Source organism: Palaemon carinicauda, chromosome 11 (genome assembly GCF_036898095.1).
Source record: "Palaemon carinicauda isolate YSFRI2023 chromosome 11, ASM3689809v2, whole genome shotgun sequence".
Taxonomy (NCBI): Eukaryota; Metazoa; Arthropoda; class Malacostraca; order Decapoda; family Palaemonidae; genus Palaemon; species Palaemon carinicauda.
The window spans coordinates 109,394-126,893 of record NC_090735.1 but is presented as its reverse complement, the minus strand read 5'-3'; the positions used below and the strand labels follow the sequence as shown (position 1 = coordinate 126,893).

Sequence of the window (17,500 nt, the reverse complement as noted above, 5' to 3'; positions counted from 1 at the left end):
TTCCTCCAGGAAGTCGATGCTATCTTTCGAAATTCCGAACCGCTTCTTCACCGCTAGGGAGAGAAAATCATGAGCTGCAGGGTCCGGGTTTTCTGTAATGAAGCGTAGACAGTCGACTTCTGGACTTGTTGGGACAGAACTGGGTCCGGGAGTGGCAGAAACTCTAGTCGTAGTTCCAGAGCTAGAGGGAACCACACACTGTTCGGCCACTTGTGGGCCACTATCGCTGCTACTCCCTTGAAGGATCTCAGTTTGTTGAGGACCCTCAACATCAGATTGTGAGGGGGAAACAGGTAGATCCTGGACCATCTGTTCCAATCGAGGGACATCGCATCTACTGCTTCCGCCAAGGGGTCCTCGTACGGGGACACATATCTCGGCAACTTCTTGTTGTCCTTTGTCGCGAAGAGGTCTATCTGCAGTTCTGGGACTTGACTCGAGATGAAAGAGAATGATCCTGCGTCCAGGGACCATTCCGACTCTATCGGTGTAACCCTGGATAGAGCGTCCGCGGTCACATTCCGGACTCCTTGAAGGTGAACTGCTGACAGGTGCCAATTCTTCTTCTCCGCCAGTCGGAATATGGCTAACATTACCTGGTTGAGAGGTGGAGATCTCGATCCCCGCCGATTCAGACATTTCACTACCACCTCGCTGTCCAGTACCAACCTTATGTGGACCGAGTGACGTGGGGATACTTTCTTCAGGGTAAGAAGCACTGCCATAGCTTCTAGAAAGTTTATGTGAAAGGTCCCGAATAGCTTGGACCAGGTCCCTTGTACCTTTTTCCGATGGGAGTGACCTCCCCAACCTACCTTTGAGGCGTCTGTGTGAATTGTCACTGACGGGGGAGGTGGCTGAAGAGGTACTGACCTCTTTAGACGACTGGCTTGAGACCACGGTCTGAGAAGAGAACGTAGCCGAAGTGGGACCGGTCTCTTCAAGTCCCTTCACGCTTTTGATGCAAAGGTTCTCCAAACTCCCGCTGCATCCTTTAGCTGTGCTCTTAGCACTGGGTCTGTTACTGACGCGAACTGAAGAGAGCCCAGAACCCTCTCTTGTTCGCGTCTTGATATCCTCTCGGAAACTAGAAGTCTCTTGACAGACCCCGCTATCTCCTTCCTTTTCGACATTGGAATGGAAAAACGGTGTGACACTAGGTCCCAGTGAATTCCCAACCACTGGAACCTCTGAGCTGGAGAAAGACGAGACTTCTTTCTGTTGATCATGAAACCTAGATATTCCAGGAACTGAATCACCTGTAGGGAAGCTTGTAAGCATTCCGCTCTGGATGCTGCCCACACCAACCAATCGTCCAGGTAGGCTACTACCTGGAACCCTTTTAGGCGTAACTGTTTGAGCGCTGCGCTCGCAAGCTTCGTAAAGATCCTTGGGGCTATGTTTAGCCCGAAAGGCATCGCCCTGAAAGCGTAAAGATTTTGTTGTAGCTTGAATCCTAGGTAGGGGGAGAGACGGCGACTTATTGGAACGTGCCAATAGGCGTCTGACAAGTTGATGGAGACGGTGTATGCCCTCTTGGGCAGTAAGGCCCTTATGTGTTGTAAAGTTAACATCTTGAACCTGTGGTTCACTATGAACTTGTTGAGTGGTGACAAGTCCAGAATGACTCTGAGTTTCCCCGAGTCTTTCTTGGGAACACAAAACAGCCTCCCTTGGGACCTGATGGACTTTACCCTCCGGATCACCTTTTTCTCCAACAGTTCTTGAATGTACTCCTCCAAAACGGGGGTGGAGTGTTGGAAAAATTGAGGGCACAGGGGCGGAGTACTGTACCAACTCCAACCCAGTCCATTTTTGAGCAGGCTGTGGGCCCTGGGATCGAAGGTCCAACGATCCCGAAAATACTGTAGTCTCCCTCCTACCGGCGACACTTCACTTTGACTGCTGCCCTGCAGTCTTGCCTCCCTGGCCGCGACCACCTCTGAATCCTCTTCCCCTAGAGGGGCGTCTCGCCGAGCCTCTGGCTGCACCTCTGGGCTTTGCTCGAAACGTGGTCGATTGCCCTTCGAACACTGGATTGAATGCCGGGGATGCTGATGACACGGCCTGGGGTACCCATTGGAAGGTGGTCGGGGTCTGGGCTACCAACTGTGGAACCGGAGGCAAAGCTGGCTGCAGCTGCTGCTGACGTTGCGGTCTGAAAGGCTTGGCTGGGCGGGAAGAAAACCTCGATTTCTTCGCCTTTCCCTTCGGCTGGGGGCCTTCATCAGGGGAAGACTTCCTCTTAAGGGACAGGCCCCACTTAAGGAGAAGATTTTGATTCTCAGTGGATGCCTTGTCCACCACCTCCTTAACCACCTCATTGAGAAAGAGATCTTTACCCCAGATGCTGGATGAGATGAGTTTCTTCGGTTCATGCCTCACTGTGGCCGAGGCAAACACAAACTCCCTGCAGGCCCTCCTCGCCTTGACAAAGCTATAGAGGTCCTTTGTCACCGTGGCCAGATGGATCTTGGCCATTACCATGAGCATTTCAGGCATCTTAGGGTCGCTAGCCATTGTCTCCATGTTTGTCTGGAGAGACATCGAGGCTGCCAGACGCTCCTTTGTCTCAAGTTCCCTCCGTAGGAGGAATTCAGACAACTTGGGAAGGTTTTCGCCGAACTGTTGACCTGCAATATCGGCGTCCAACTTCCCAACCGAGAAGGTGAGATGTACCTCCTTCCAGTCCTTGTTGTCCAACGGCAAGGCCAAAGACAAGGGCTTGCATTCCTCCAGGGATGGGCATGGTTTGCCAGCCTCTACCGCCTTCAAAACGGCCGCGAACATTTTCTGCAGAAAGGGGAAGGCCCTGGCCGGAGAGGATACGAAGGAAGGGTGCTTCTTACTCAAAGCAGCAACTTTTGAGTTTGAGAAGCCCCTCTCCTTCAACGCAGACGTTAGTGCAGCTTGAGCCTTGGCGTGATCCAAGATGATCACCTCCTTCGGTTCCGTCTCCTCCTTCGAGGCCGGCTCCTTCTTCAGACGGACATAACAGTCCGGGTAGGCCCCTCTGCTGGGCCAGAATTCCACCTCCTCAAGGGGAACTGAACCCAGCTTCTCCGACATGACGATCTTCCCGACCGTCATCGGCATGTGCTCGGCATATCTCCACGGGTTGGTATCCGAGCACACAGGAAGGTCCTTCACGTTGAGCTTCTTTGGAGGCCCACGTGACGCTGTAATCTTCTGCATCTGGAGCTCCATTGCAGCGGCCTTCTGACTATTCTCCTTCTGCATCTGTTGTTTCATAACAACGATGGAAGAGAGAGCCTGTCCCAGCTCTGTTGGAAGAGCGAAGGAAGTAGAGGGAATAGGTTCAGGGGCCTGAACCGGAACGTCTGATGGTACGGAATCCTCTTCCTCCACGGCAATTGGATCTTGATCCTCCTCCTCGCCCCCTGCGAGGAGGTCCTGTTCAGCACGGTCGGACAAGTCCGACATCTTGTCATCCAGCTGGATGTCCTGCATGGCATCCGCCACATCCTCCTCCACTGGGATCTGGACGAGAGGGATCTCCAGCCGAGGCTGGGGAACAACAGCGTCAGCAGAAGCCTTGGGAAAAAGGTACGCCCTCATCTTCTCATTAGGAAGATAAGGTCCAGTGGTGTTCTTCTGGAAACCCCTTACCCATATACGGAGCTTCTCCCTCGCTGCGTCCCTTGACTCCGCCGACCTAGGGGATTCAAAAGCCTCAGATAGCAGGTTAGTACACACTGAACATACCTGCGGATCCCAGTAGCGGTGATCATCCTTGGAGGCTGCGCAAGACGCTTGCCTCCTACACGAGACATGTCCGCAAAAGTTCTTGCTGCGGACATTGCAGAAAACGCTATCGCACTTTGGATGCTCCTCCTGTAAAAGAAGAAATTTTCCATGAATATCAAGTGAATTTCAATTCACATGTATATATGAGCATACACAAAGAATAAGGGAAAGACACATACTTGTGAATACCACACAATCACCAGTGGAAGCCCACCAGCCATTAAAATCAAATGGTTAGTCTTTGCTAGAATAACCAAAGATCATATTTCCCGAGGGAAATTAGGTGTAGCTCACACCTAAGGTAAGATTTTACCATTCTGGCTAAAGATGAAAAGAATTCTCTTTTCATCCCTGTAAGACAACACCAAGTGACTGCACAAGGCAACACAAGTAAGTTAGAAAAGACAGTGTTGTAACCTACTATATCATGGTCTCCCCTGGTAGAATACACCATACAGGGAAGAACTGATACAGTACATGAGGGTGGTGTGCCGGCCGGCTCTTGCCGGTCAGTACCCCCCCCCCTTATTCCAAAGGTAGGTCTCAAGTATACAACTTAAGATCACCCTGACGGGGGAGAACTCCAGTTCCTATGCCTGAACCGGCCGGCAGTGGTTGCCGGTCCGTAGCTACCCGGGTGGCACCCAGCTGCCGGCCATCACTCTTAGTGGCCGGCCAACCGAGCGATGTAGCAGGCCGGCCGGCAGCGATGAGCAAGCCCTGCCGGCTGGCATCCACACCAGGTAGCGCCCGGCTGCCGGCCGCCCCTCATAGCGGCCGGCAGGTGAGCAAGAAGACCGGCCGGCAAAGGCATATAACCACCGCCGACCGACAGCAAGAGAACTAGAGAACACCCCCTACTGACGGCCGGCCCTTAGGCCGGCAGACTGCAAGGACAACATAAGAAGACAACAGAATGGGTGCCGGGCTAAGAGGCTATGTACCTCCGCGCCCGACACCCGAAAGAGTGCCGAGAGGAAGGGGAGACACTAAGTCAGGCTTCCTAACCACTGCTTACTGAATCTACAGACAGCAGCGGTTGAGGGACCAAGGAAGGACCGGGCAGCACTCAAGGGATAGGGCCTCTGCCGGTCGGCACACTCTGCCGGCCGACAGGGGACCACGTCAGCTCCCCATCCTAACCTAGGCTAGGTACGGATGTGAGACGGCTGACACAAAGGAAAACGGAAAAAACAGAAAGGAAGGACAGAGGGGCCTGTCCAACCTTGCCTTGGTTAAGGATCATCCCCAACTAAGAAAGCCCATCTCAGCCAGGGAAATCCAGGGAGGGAGGCCGGCACTACTGGCTGCCTCCCTAAAACCAAGGCAAGGAAGGAATTGCTAATCCGGAAAGGGAACATATCCCGAACCCGGCACAGCGAGAGGACAAGTCTGAGGGGTCACCGAGCGAAGGGATCATAACTACAGAAACCCTCCAAGGTGATCCAAGGAGGATAAACCTCCTATGCCCGTGTCAGGCAGCAAGGGAGACTCTGCCCCACGCTAGACCAACACGGACTCAGACTAATACACTGCTGTACTGTCCCTCTCTGAACCAAACCAGTTGGGGCAGGAAGGTACAGTACTACTCCAGCTTAGTTATATTTGAAAATTAATTCAAACAAACCACTAGAGTTAAGCCTAAGGCTTAAGCAGAGGGAAAGGGTTTGCCCCTTCCCCGAAGAGAAGGGAGCAAACGAGGAAACAGACAATATTTTAATAGCCTAAGACAACCTAGCCTAGGCACTAAGAAAATCGATTACCTAAATCACCGAAACTCACTCCAATACTATCTTGGAAAATACTCGAAAAAAGCTTATATGTATAACGTTGCCTAACGCTTTAAACAGTATAAAATCACACTTGGAAGACTAATTATCATGAAGGAAGTACAAGGGCCAACAACTAGGCTACGAAGACTAGTGTCGGTCAGCCTAGGCAAATCCTTCGCCAGGCGCTATACTATAGCATCATAACAGAATTCCTAAATAAGCTAAGCAGCTAATTATTAAAGCGAAAGGGGCTGGGAACGTCGCTCTTGCCAACCAAATAAATCCTATTCTAGCGAGCGACAGCGTCCAGGACGCCTCCAGCAGGCAACAGCTCTTGTATCAAAGATAACTCTTTTAATTACTTTAATTTTAATCAAGAGCCTACATTTATACATAAAAGAAATAGTACTCAACTTATCCGAAGCAGAAGAAGTTGGAGAAAGCATAATTAAAGAGCAAATCAAAGATTTTGGTAGAAACACAGGGAAAAACACCGAGTTGTATAGCTACGCAAAAAGGAATACAGATGGCGCCGCGAGCGGCGCAGGGCACGCTTACGAAACGGGGAGGAGAGATGCCTTACGAACGGCTCCCCCCTTTTTCTTATCGTTTTCGTTTTCTTGCCATTTGACCCCTACGAAGTGTTAACTCTATTCGGGGTATAGATTGCTATGTGGCGTGTCAAGAATACGTCCGCTGAAATTTACGATATCCCTAAGGTCTTTTTTAGGGATACTCGCTCCAGGAGTTAGAATTCTGGGTACCTTAAGGTAAATTCTCTGGGAATATCGCCGTAGTTGTAATATACCCTAGGAAGCTACCTTTAAGGAACTTCCATCAGGACGACATGGCTTGAGCCCAAAAATATATATATATATATGTGTGTGTGTGTGTGTGTGTATGTGTGTGTGTAATAAATATCATCATCATCATCGTTATTATTATTATTATTATTATTATTATTATTATTATTATTATTATTATTAAGCTATCTATAAACATTTCAGCTCTTTATGAACGCAGTTGCTGATCATAACTTTAATGAGCTAGTTACCCATCAAATCTTAAGGCAGCCCTAATAAAGAAGTTACCCTTATAATCTGTTTTCTGCGCACGAAGCCCCGCCCCCATCTGCAGAACTGTTTGGGAAAAAAATTTCGTTGCCGGTCCTCAGTTTGAGAAAGGAGCCCTCTTCCTATAGCATACTTTCCGGATGTATCCAGGGACCCACTTTCTAACAACTGGGCCTCTTACTGGTCATCAATTTTCATTTTTGTTAAAGCCTTGTTTGGCGTTTACTCAGTTCTGGACTTTTATAGAAATGTATTTGATACTAAAACGATTGTGAGTGTGTATGTATATATATATATATATATATATATATATATATATATATATATATATATATATATATATATATATATATATATATATATATATATATATATATATATATATATATGTATATATATATAGATATTACATATATATATATATATATATATATATATATATATATATATATATATATATATATATATATATATATATATATATATATATATATATACATATATATATATATATATATATATATATATATATATATATATATATATATATATATATATATATATATACATGCATATATATATATATATATATATATATATATATATATATATAGCCTATATATATCTATATATATACATACACACACCCACACACATATATATATATATATATACATATATATATATATATAACGGATTTTGAGCGGAGCGAAAAATCTATTTTTGGGAGAGATGGCCTTGTCGTCCTGATGGAAGTTCCTATAGGGTAGCTTCCTAGGGTATATTACAACTACGGCGATATTCCCAGAGAATTTACCTTAAGGTACCAGAATTCTAACTCCTGGAGCGAGTATCCCTCGTGAAAGGGATATCGCGACATATCAGAGGACGTATTCTTGACACGCCACATGGCAATCTGCATCCTGGACATAGATTTCGTCTCGTAGGAGGCGATTGGCAAGAAACGAATTCGGGAAAGAAAAAGGGGGAGCCGCTCCCAAGACCCCCTATCATCCGATTCGTATGCGTGCCTGGCGCCAATCCTGGCGCCATCTGTATTCCTTGTAGCGTACACGAGGTGCTACAGATACTGTATGTAAGGAGGGGTCTTACAGCCCTTTCTTAGAAAGGCAAGGGCGGGTCCATCAGGACGACATGGCCATCTCACCCAAAAATAGATTTTTCGCTTCGCTCAAAATCCGTTTTTTGGCCTCAAGCCATGTCGTCCTGATGGAAGTATACCAGATCATTACTGTATCTGTGGATTCTCAGAACGTGCCGTACTCCCCGGATGTAATTTTTCCCGGTCGACTAGACCTAGAGACCTAAGATGTTACCGTTATACATCTTTTCAACTAACTATAAACCATGTTAGAGCTTCCTGCCCCCTACAGGGAAGAGTCCTACTAGACTCTGGAAAAGTCTCGAAGAGTACATATACCTATGTATGAATACCAGGCAAGCTAATATAGTGGTCTCGCCCTATATTAAGTAAAGCATAGTTTGTAAAGAATCACTTCGTCAATATGAAATATCGACCAATTCTCCGCACAATACTTGTATTGGACAAAGGTTTTATATCCGCATAGGAGGAAAACCAATGCAACATAGCTTGCATAAAGGAACAATTCTATTAGAATTATCCCAGATAAGGTACATAGGATGAATGCTCAATTATACCAATAAATTGACACAAGTGAAGGAGACGCAAGGTTCTCAAGAACCAGTTTATTGACAGGCAATAAATAGACAGGTTAACCACAATTATATATATATATATATATATATATATATATATATATATATATATATATATATATATATATATATATATATATATATATATATATATATACATAAGAAGAGGATAACCCAAAGCTTTAAGCATAAGTATGATAGTAAACAGAACTTGTTTGTCGGAAAGAAAAAACATTAAATGCCACTCTTAAGATACCGAGGTATCAAAGCCATAAAAGTCTGTATTACAAATCAATGACATTAGCGTTAGAAACGCTCGGCACACATGTCTGCACTTATGCTAAGTTCACCTTCGGAAATAAGAACAGTATACATGGGCAACACAGTGCCCTCACTTAGTTTGTAGTACAGTATGTAACTACACACTCACCCTGGAATTAATCGTCCCAATTAAGACCACTGTTCCTCGCAGAGTTAAACAGTAGGGTTAACACCGCAACCCACTGCTACCACAGATCTCTTTAGTTCCTCTACTTGCTTCGCATAGTGGCGAAAGAACACTCTGGAAGACTTCCAGCCAGTGTATGAACGGAGATGTTCAAAATCCATACAATTAAAGAAATTTGAGGATGAGGCAACTTTCCTCGGATCGTGACCTGTGGGTGTACTGTCAGGATCCGTTCTGCGAATAAAATATATGATTTTCGCTCTGAGTTGATTTCAGAGATAAATTTGAGCCTGATGTTTCTCCCCTGAATAGTTGACCACCCTAGAAGTCTGAAGTTCTATGAAGATAGACCTTTAGGCATTCTACTGGACATAGAGATGCATCTTCTTTCAGAGGGCAGATTCTCCAGGGACCCCACCTGTTGGTGGGTAACTCATTCTAGGCGAGAAACGTAGGATCCGGAAACAGGTTCAGTTCTCCCCCATCCAGGAACTGAACACGACCTGCCTCTCTCGAGAGGGCTACAATCTCACTAACCCTGGCCCCGGACGCGAGTGCAAATAGGAAAATAACTTTTTGTGTCAAATCCTTTAACGCACACTCTTCATTGCTCAACAGAGAAGCGAAATGAAGAACTTGTCTAAAGACCATGAAATGGGCTTTGGAGGTGCTGAAGGTCTGAGCCTAGCGCAGGCTTTCAGGACTTTATTAAAGATCTCGTTACCTAGGTCGACCTGGAAGGCATATAGAATGGGTCTTGTCAAAGCAGACTTACACGCTGAAATCGTGTTAGTTGCCAATCCTTGACCATGGAGGTGGAGAAGAAAGATAAGCAGAAGTCTGTCAAGATCTCCTGTGGATTCTTCGCCTTAACAAAAGGCCACCCATTTTCTCCAAGATGACTCATATTGCCTTCTAGTAGATTTGCACTTATATTCCTCAAGGAAGTCTATGCTGGCTTTCGAAATCCCGAAACGCTTTCTCACAGCTAGGCAGAGAAAATCATGAGCTGCAGTTCTGACTCGCTGGGTCAGAACTGGATCTGGTAGCAGTACAAACTTCAGCTACAGTTCCAATGCCAGGGGAACCACACGCTGTTCGGCCACTTGTGGGCCACTATTGCCGCTACCCCTTGAAGGATCTCAGTTTGTTGAGGACCCTCAACAGAAGGTTGTGAGGAGGGAACAGATAAATCTTGGACCATCTGTTCCAGTCGAGGGACATTGCGTCCACTGCTTCCGCTAAGGGGTCCTCGTACGGGGCACGTACAGGGGCAACTTCTTGTTGTCTTTCGTCGCAAAGAGGTCTATCTGCAGTTCTGGGACTTGATTCAGAATGAAGGAGAATGATCCTGCGTCTAAGGACCATTCCGACTCTATCGGTGTGAACCTGGATAGAGCGTCCGCGGTCACATTGCGGACTCCTTGAAGGTGAACTGCCGACAGGTACCACTTCTTCTTTTCCGCCAATCGGAAGATGGCCAACATCACCCGGTTGAGAGGTGGTGACCTAGATCCTTGTCGATTCAAGTATCTCACAACTACCTCGCTGTCCATCACCAACCTTATGTGGATCGAGTGACGCGGGGAGACTTTCTTTAAGGTAAGGAGCACTGCCCTAGCTTCTAGAAAGTTTTATGTGAAAGGTCTTGAATAGCTTGGACCAAGTCCCCTGGACTTTTTTTCCGATGAGAGTGACCTCCCCATCCCTCCTTCGAGGCGTCTGAGTGAATCGTCACCGACGGGGGAGGTGGCTGAAGAAGAACCGACTTCTTTAGATGTCTGGCTTGGGACCAAGGCCTGAGAAGATTACTTAGCCGAAGTGGCTGTTCTTCTCAGATCTCTTCGCGCGTTTGATGCATAACTTCTCCAAACTCCGATTGCATCCTTTAGCTGTGCTCTTAGCACTGGGTCTGTCACCGAAGCAAACTGGAGAGAGCGCAGTACCCTCTCCTGCTCGCGTCTTGATATCCTTTCGGAATCTAGTAGTCTCTTGACAGAACCCGCTATCTCCTTCCTTTTCTTCGCCGGGATGGAGAAACGGTGTGACAAAAGGTCCCAGTGGATTCCCAGCCACTGGAACTTTTGAGATGGAGAAAGTCGAGACTTTTTTTTGTTGATCTTGAAGCCTAGGTACTCTAGGAACTGGATCACTTGACTGGAAGCTTGCAAGCATTCTGTCTCGGATGCTGCCCACACCAACCAGTCGTCCAAGTAGGCTACTACCTGAATTCCCTTTATGCGTAATTGTTTGAGAGCTACGCTCGCAAGCTTCGTAAAAATCCTTGGGGCTATGTTTAGCCCGAATGGCATGGCTCCGAAGGCGTATAGTCTTCGTTGTAGCCTGAACCCTAGGTAGGGGGAGAGTCGATGGCTGATTGGAATGTGCCAATAGGCGTCTGACAAGTCTATAGAGACGGAATATGCCCTCTTGGGCAGTAAGGTCCTTATGTGTTGTAGTGTTAGCATTTTGAATTTGCAATTCACTATGAACTTGTTGAGTGGCGACAAGTCCAGAATGACTCTGAGCTTTTCCAAGTCTTTCTTGGGAACACAAAACAGCCTCCCTTAGAAATTGATGGGCTTCACCCTTCGGATCACCTTTTTTCTCCAACAGTTCTTGAACGTACTCCTCCATAACGGGGGTGGAGTGTTGGAAAAACCGAAGGCACGGGGGTGGAGTGCTGTACCAGCTCCAGCCCAGTCCATTCTTGAGTAGGCTGTGGGCCCAGAGATCGAAGGTCCACCGATCCCGAAATTTCAGAAGTCTCCCTCCTACCGGTATCACCTCACTTGGACTGCCGTCCTGAGGTCTTGCCTTCCTGACCACGACCACCCCTGAATCCCTTTCCCCTTGAGGGGCGTCTAGACGAGCCTCTGGCTGCTCCTCTAGGCTTTGCTCGAAAGGAAGTAGACTGCCCTTCGAATGCTGGGGTGAATGCTGTGGACTGTGTCGACACGGCCTGGGGTACCCACTGAAAAGTGGTCGGGGTTTGTGCCACGATCTGGGGCACTGGGGGCAATGGCAATTGCAGTTGCTGTTGCTGTCTAACAGGCTTGGCTGGCCGAGACGGTAGCCTAGTCCTCATAGTCTTCCTCTTTGGTTGAGGGCCCTCATCCGGGGAAGACTTTCTTTTGATAGCCAGGCCCCACTTCTGGAGAAGGTTTCTATTCTCCAAGGCGGCCTTATCAACAACTTCTTTGACCAAGTCGGTAGGGAAAAGGTCTTTTCCCCAAATGTTGGAGGAGATTAGTTTCCTTGGCTCGTGCCTCACCGTAGCCGAGGTAAACACGAACTCCCTACAAGCTCTCCTTGCCTTGACGAAGCCATAAAGTTCCTTCGTCACTGTGGCCAGATGAGTCTTGGCCACTACCATGAACATTTCATGGACCTTGGGGTCACTTGCCATCGTCTCGAGAGTAGTCTGAAGAGACATTGAGGCAGTAAGTCTTTCTTTTGTATCGAACTCTCTTCGCAAAAGAAAGTCAGACAGCTTAGGGAGGTCCTCGCCGAACTGACGTCCGGCAATATCAGCCTCCAACTTTCCAACTGAGAACGTAAGATGGACGTCCTTCCAGTCTTTGTGGTCCATAGGCAGGGCCAGCGACAAGGGTTTACACTCCTCTAGGGAGGGGCAAGGCTTGCCGGCCTCGACTGCTTTTAGTACAGCCAGAAACCCTTTCTGTAAAAAGGGGAAGGCTCTAGTAGGCGAGGACACAAAGGAAGGGAGCTTCCTGTTCAATGCGGCTACCTTTGAGTTAGAGAAGCCCCTCTCTTTCATCGAGGATGAAAGTAGAGCTTGAGCCTTAGCATGGTCCATCACTATGACCTCCTTCGGCTCTGTCTCCTCCTTTGAAGCTGGTTCCTTCCTCAGCCGGACATAACAGTCCGGATATGATGCCTTGCTGGGCCAGAATTCCAGCTCCTCCAGGGGAACTGAGCCCAGCTTATCCGAGATGACGATCTTTCCAGTCGTCATCGGCATGTGCTCAGCATACCTCCATGGGTTAGCATCTGAGCACAAGGGAAGGTCTTTCACATTGAGCTTTTTCTGGGGCCCATGTGATTCTGCAAGGCACGGCATTCGCAGTTCCATTGCAGTCGCCTTCTCCTGATTCTCCTTCTGCATTTGTTGGATCATTCCAACAATCGAAGAGAGGGCCTGTCCCAGCTCTACTGGGAGACCGGCCGATGTTGAGGGAATAGGCTCCGGAATCTGAACCGGAGTAGCCGACACCTCGTCGACGTCTACTTCTACAACGTCTGGGGCTTGAACTTCATCCTGGGCTTCTGCCAGGAGGTCTTCCTCCAGACACTCGTCCACATCAGACATCCTGTCATCTAACTGGATGTCTTGCATCGCGACCGCGACTTCAGCATCCACCTGGATCTGAACTTGGGGGATCTCCTCTTGAGGCTGGGGAATCACTGCATCAGCTGATGCCTTAGGGAAAAGATACGCCCTCATCTTCTCACTTGGAAGATAAGGGCCAGAAGTGTTCTTTTGGAAGCCCCTTACCCAGGTACGAAGCTTCTTCCTAGCTATATCCCTTGATTCCTCCGTCCTAGGGGAATCAAAGGTCTCAGTAATCAGGTTAGTGCACACAGTACATACCTGAGGGTCCCAATACCGGAGATCATCCTTGGAGACAGCGCATGCTGCGTGTCTCCTACAAAACTCATGTCCGCAGAGGTTCTTGCTGCGGACGTTGCAGAGAGCACTTCCGCACTTCGGAGTGTCCTTCTGTAAAGAGAAGAAATTTCCATGAGTATCAAGTGAACTATGTATCACTGGATATGCATAGTATAGCATAACAAATCAGAAAGAAAAGACACACACTTGTGTTTCCCTCACAGCCCATTGCTGCAGCCTTCCAGATAATAAAATCAAATGGTTAATCTCTTCTAGCGTAACCAATGCAAAGTTTCCAGAGGAAACAGGTGGAGCTCACACTTAAGCAATGATTTTAAAAACCTGGATAATAGACAGGAAAGAACTCACTTTCCTATCTGTAGGGCAACAGCAAAGGACTGTGCAAGAAAACACAAAAGTGTTAGAACACACAGTGCTGTACCAAAACCCATACTATAGTTTTCCTCTTACTGTATATGTTATACTGAAGAATACTAGTACAGTATAGGAGGATACGTGCCGGCCGGCACCTGCCGGCCGGCACACCCCATATCTAGCTTTAAAGTATACTACTTAACAGCTATAAGGCGGCAGAACTCTGGTTCAAATGCATGTGCCAGTCGGCAGCAATTGCCGGCCGGCAACAGCCAATGTCGGCCAGCAATGGCTGCCGGCCGGCAACTACACAAGGTAGTACCCAGCTGCTGGCCACACTCTTGGTGACCGGCAGACAAGGGCTGACATTAGCCGGCCGGCAAAGGTACAGGACCGATGCCAGCCGGCAGCAAAAGAACCAGAGGACTACACCTGCCCGGCTGCCGGCCTATGAGGCCGGCAGCCGGGTCGGGTACAGCACTAGAAGAAAATAGGATGGATGCCGGGATAAGAGTGTACACTACCCCCAAGCCCGGCAATCCGAAAGAGTGCATATAAGGAAGGGGAGAATCTAATTCAGGCTTCCTGGCCAATGCTGTCTGGCTCTACAGGCAGGCATGGATAAGGGACCAAGGGAGGTCCGGGCAGCACTCAAAATATAAGACCCTTGCCGGCTGGCAGCTCTGCCGGCCGGCAGGGGGCTGAGTCAATTCCACATCCTAACCTATACTAGGTCCAGAGATAGAGGGGGAAGGGACAAAAGAGGGTCCTACCAACCTTGCTTTAGTGACGGATCACCCGCAGCCAAGAAACTTATCTTAGCCTAAGGGAGATCTAAGGGGGGAGGCCAGCAATACTTGCCAGCTCCCAGAGCACCAAAGCAAGGAAGGTGTTGCCACTCCCAGGGAAAGAAACTTATCCTCCCCCGAGAACAGCAACAAGGACTAGTCTGGAAGATCACAAAAGAAGGAATCATATCCACAGAAACCTTCGGTAGTGACCTAAGGAGGCTAAGCCACCTTTGTCTGTGTCAGGCCAGCGAGGGAGACTCTACCCCAAGCCAGACAGGCACAGACTCAGACTAAAAACTCTGTTGTTCTGTCCCTCTTTAAACCAGACTTACTGGAACAGGAAGGTACAGTAACACCCCAGTATAGTTTTATCGAAAATTTATTCGGAAAAAAACCACTTAGGGATAAGCACAAGGCTTAAACAGAGGGAAAGGGATTGCATACCTTCTCCGAAGAAAAGAAAGCAACCGGGGAGTATGAGAAAGTATACTAAGGCTCCATAAGCAACTTAGCCTAGGCACCAAGAGAATCGATTACCTAAATCACCGAAACTCACTCGTATACTATCTTGGAAATATTCCACATAATCTTAAATGTATAAAACATAGCCTAAAGCTTCAATAAAATTTTATTACACTCGGAAAAAACCAAAATCATGCATGAAGTACTAGGACCAAACGACTAGGCTACATGGCCTAGCGTAGGCCAGAATGGCGAATACTTCGCCAAAAAATACTAAGCACGAAAGGAAATCCTATGTAATGCTAAATAGCTAAAATTTATTAAAGCAAAACAACCGGGAATGTCGCTCTGACTAACTAAACTTATACCTAGCGAGCGACAGCGTCCATGACGCCTCCGGTAGGCTACAGCTCTTGTAACAAAGATTAATCCTATTAATCACTCAAAAATTTACCAAGAGCCTACATTTATACATAAAAGACATGGTACTCAACTTATCAGAGGCCGACGAAGACGGAGAAGCCATGAAAAGTAGAATAAATCCAAGATTTGCGAGAAACACAGGAAAAAACACCGAGTTGTTAAGCTACGCAAAAAGGAATACAGATGGCGCCAGGATTGGCGCCAGGCACGCATACGAATCGGATGATAGGGGGCCTTGGGAGCGGCTCCCCCTTTTTCTTTCCCGAATTCGTTTCTTGCCAATCGCCTCCTACGAGACGAAATCTCTGTCCAGGATGCAGATTGCCATGTGGCGTGTCAAGAATACGTCCTCTGATATGTCGCGATATCCCTTTCACGAGGGATACTCGCTCCAGGAGTTAGAATTCTGGTACCTTAAGGTAAATTCTCTGGGAATATCGCCGTAGTTGTAATATACCCTAGGAGGCTACCCTATAGGAACTTCCATCAGGACGACATGGCTTGAGCCCAAATATATATATATATATATATATATATATATATATATATATATATATATATATATATATATATATATATATATATATATATATATATACACATATATAGAAATGTATATATACATATATATATAAATATAAATATATATATATATATATATATATATATATATATATATATATATATATATATATATATATATATATATATATATATATGACCCATGTAGACGGATAATGAGGTGTCGGAATATGGATTTTGTTCATTTATTACAGAAGGTTCGTTTGTAAGTACACCATACACAACTATCCTCTCAGGTAAGGGACTTGTGAACTCAAGCGCCCAAAGGCATCTAACTCCCCTGGCTATCAAAATGCAATCTTACTACAACAATATGCTGAGTATAGGTTTTTGTGGAATACTCATGAATATTGAGTTCATTTACCTTGATGTACAACACACATCTACATTCATGAATTAGGTCATTACTCCAAACCCCCCCCCCCTCATGCTTCTCACTCTGGGAGGAGGTGCGCACCCGCCCTCACTAGTCTATGATATATGGAGGACACTCCAACCCGGAATAGGCATCCTATCATCCTATCCCTGTGCCGTACAGAGGAAATCCTATGCCTTTTAAGAGCAACCAAATAGGGCTTCCTGAATCCTACGACAGGCCATCCTATGCTCTTAAGTGATCTTACTACGATCATTACTACATCCTATAACTTTAATTTTTTTTTTTTTTTATCAAATTTTTTATATTATTTTCTATTTCATTTCTCTAACCTTTTTATAACAATTGTAAATTTTTTCAATTTAATTGTTCTTCACAACTCTTACAATGAATCATTTTAATTCCTAGCTGGGATATTTTTTTCATATTGGAGCCCTTGGGCTTACAGCATCCTGCTTTTTCAGCTAGAGTTGTAGCTTAGCTAATAGTAATAATAATAATAATAATAATAATAATAATAATAATTCATATTGGTATTTTAATCTTCCATTTTCACTTTCTTGCTGACCAGTATTCTGCGCAGTACATAAAACACCTAATGCTGGGGAAATTTATTTCACACTATACTAAATATAAGTAGCAATGAACAATTAGAATAAAATATACTAAGAACAAATGAAAAAAAAAAAGAGTTGTAGTTCCTAGAGAGAAAATTGCCTTTTTAGTTTGGGGAAGGTGAATTTCATAGCTTCGTCTTAAAAAAAAAAAAAAAAAAAAAAAAAAAAAAAAAAAAAAAAAAAAAAAAAAGTCCTTCCTCCTTTCCTTTAATACCTGATATAAAGGATTCGGCAAGGACCTCCCTCCGACCTTCCTAAAATCAATAAAGGGGAAGCCTTATACCACTGAAAATGAAGAGGCCGTTAAAAGAGCAAAATAGTGTTGTTTTATTTCAAACTAGCATACGCAACCCGTCAAAATTACGACTGAATATTTACATATGACCCACACACACACAGTGATTCAACTCTTCCCATCCCTTACCCCTTCACGAACTACAACACGCCTGTTTAGGCAATTCTTGAGATATTTTAATGTATGT

The 17,500-nt window shown here is 46.1% G+C and overlaps 1 protein-coding gene across 1 annotated transcript in view; it reads left to right on the top strand.

Moving 5' to 3' along the window:
- LOC137649869 (uncharacterized) overlaps nt 1–17,500 on the top strand; it is a 42,519-nt gene that overhangs the window by 23,821 nt on the left and 1,198 nt on the right. The gene's annotated exons all lie outside the window — the stretch shown is intronic.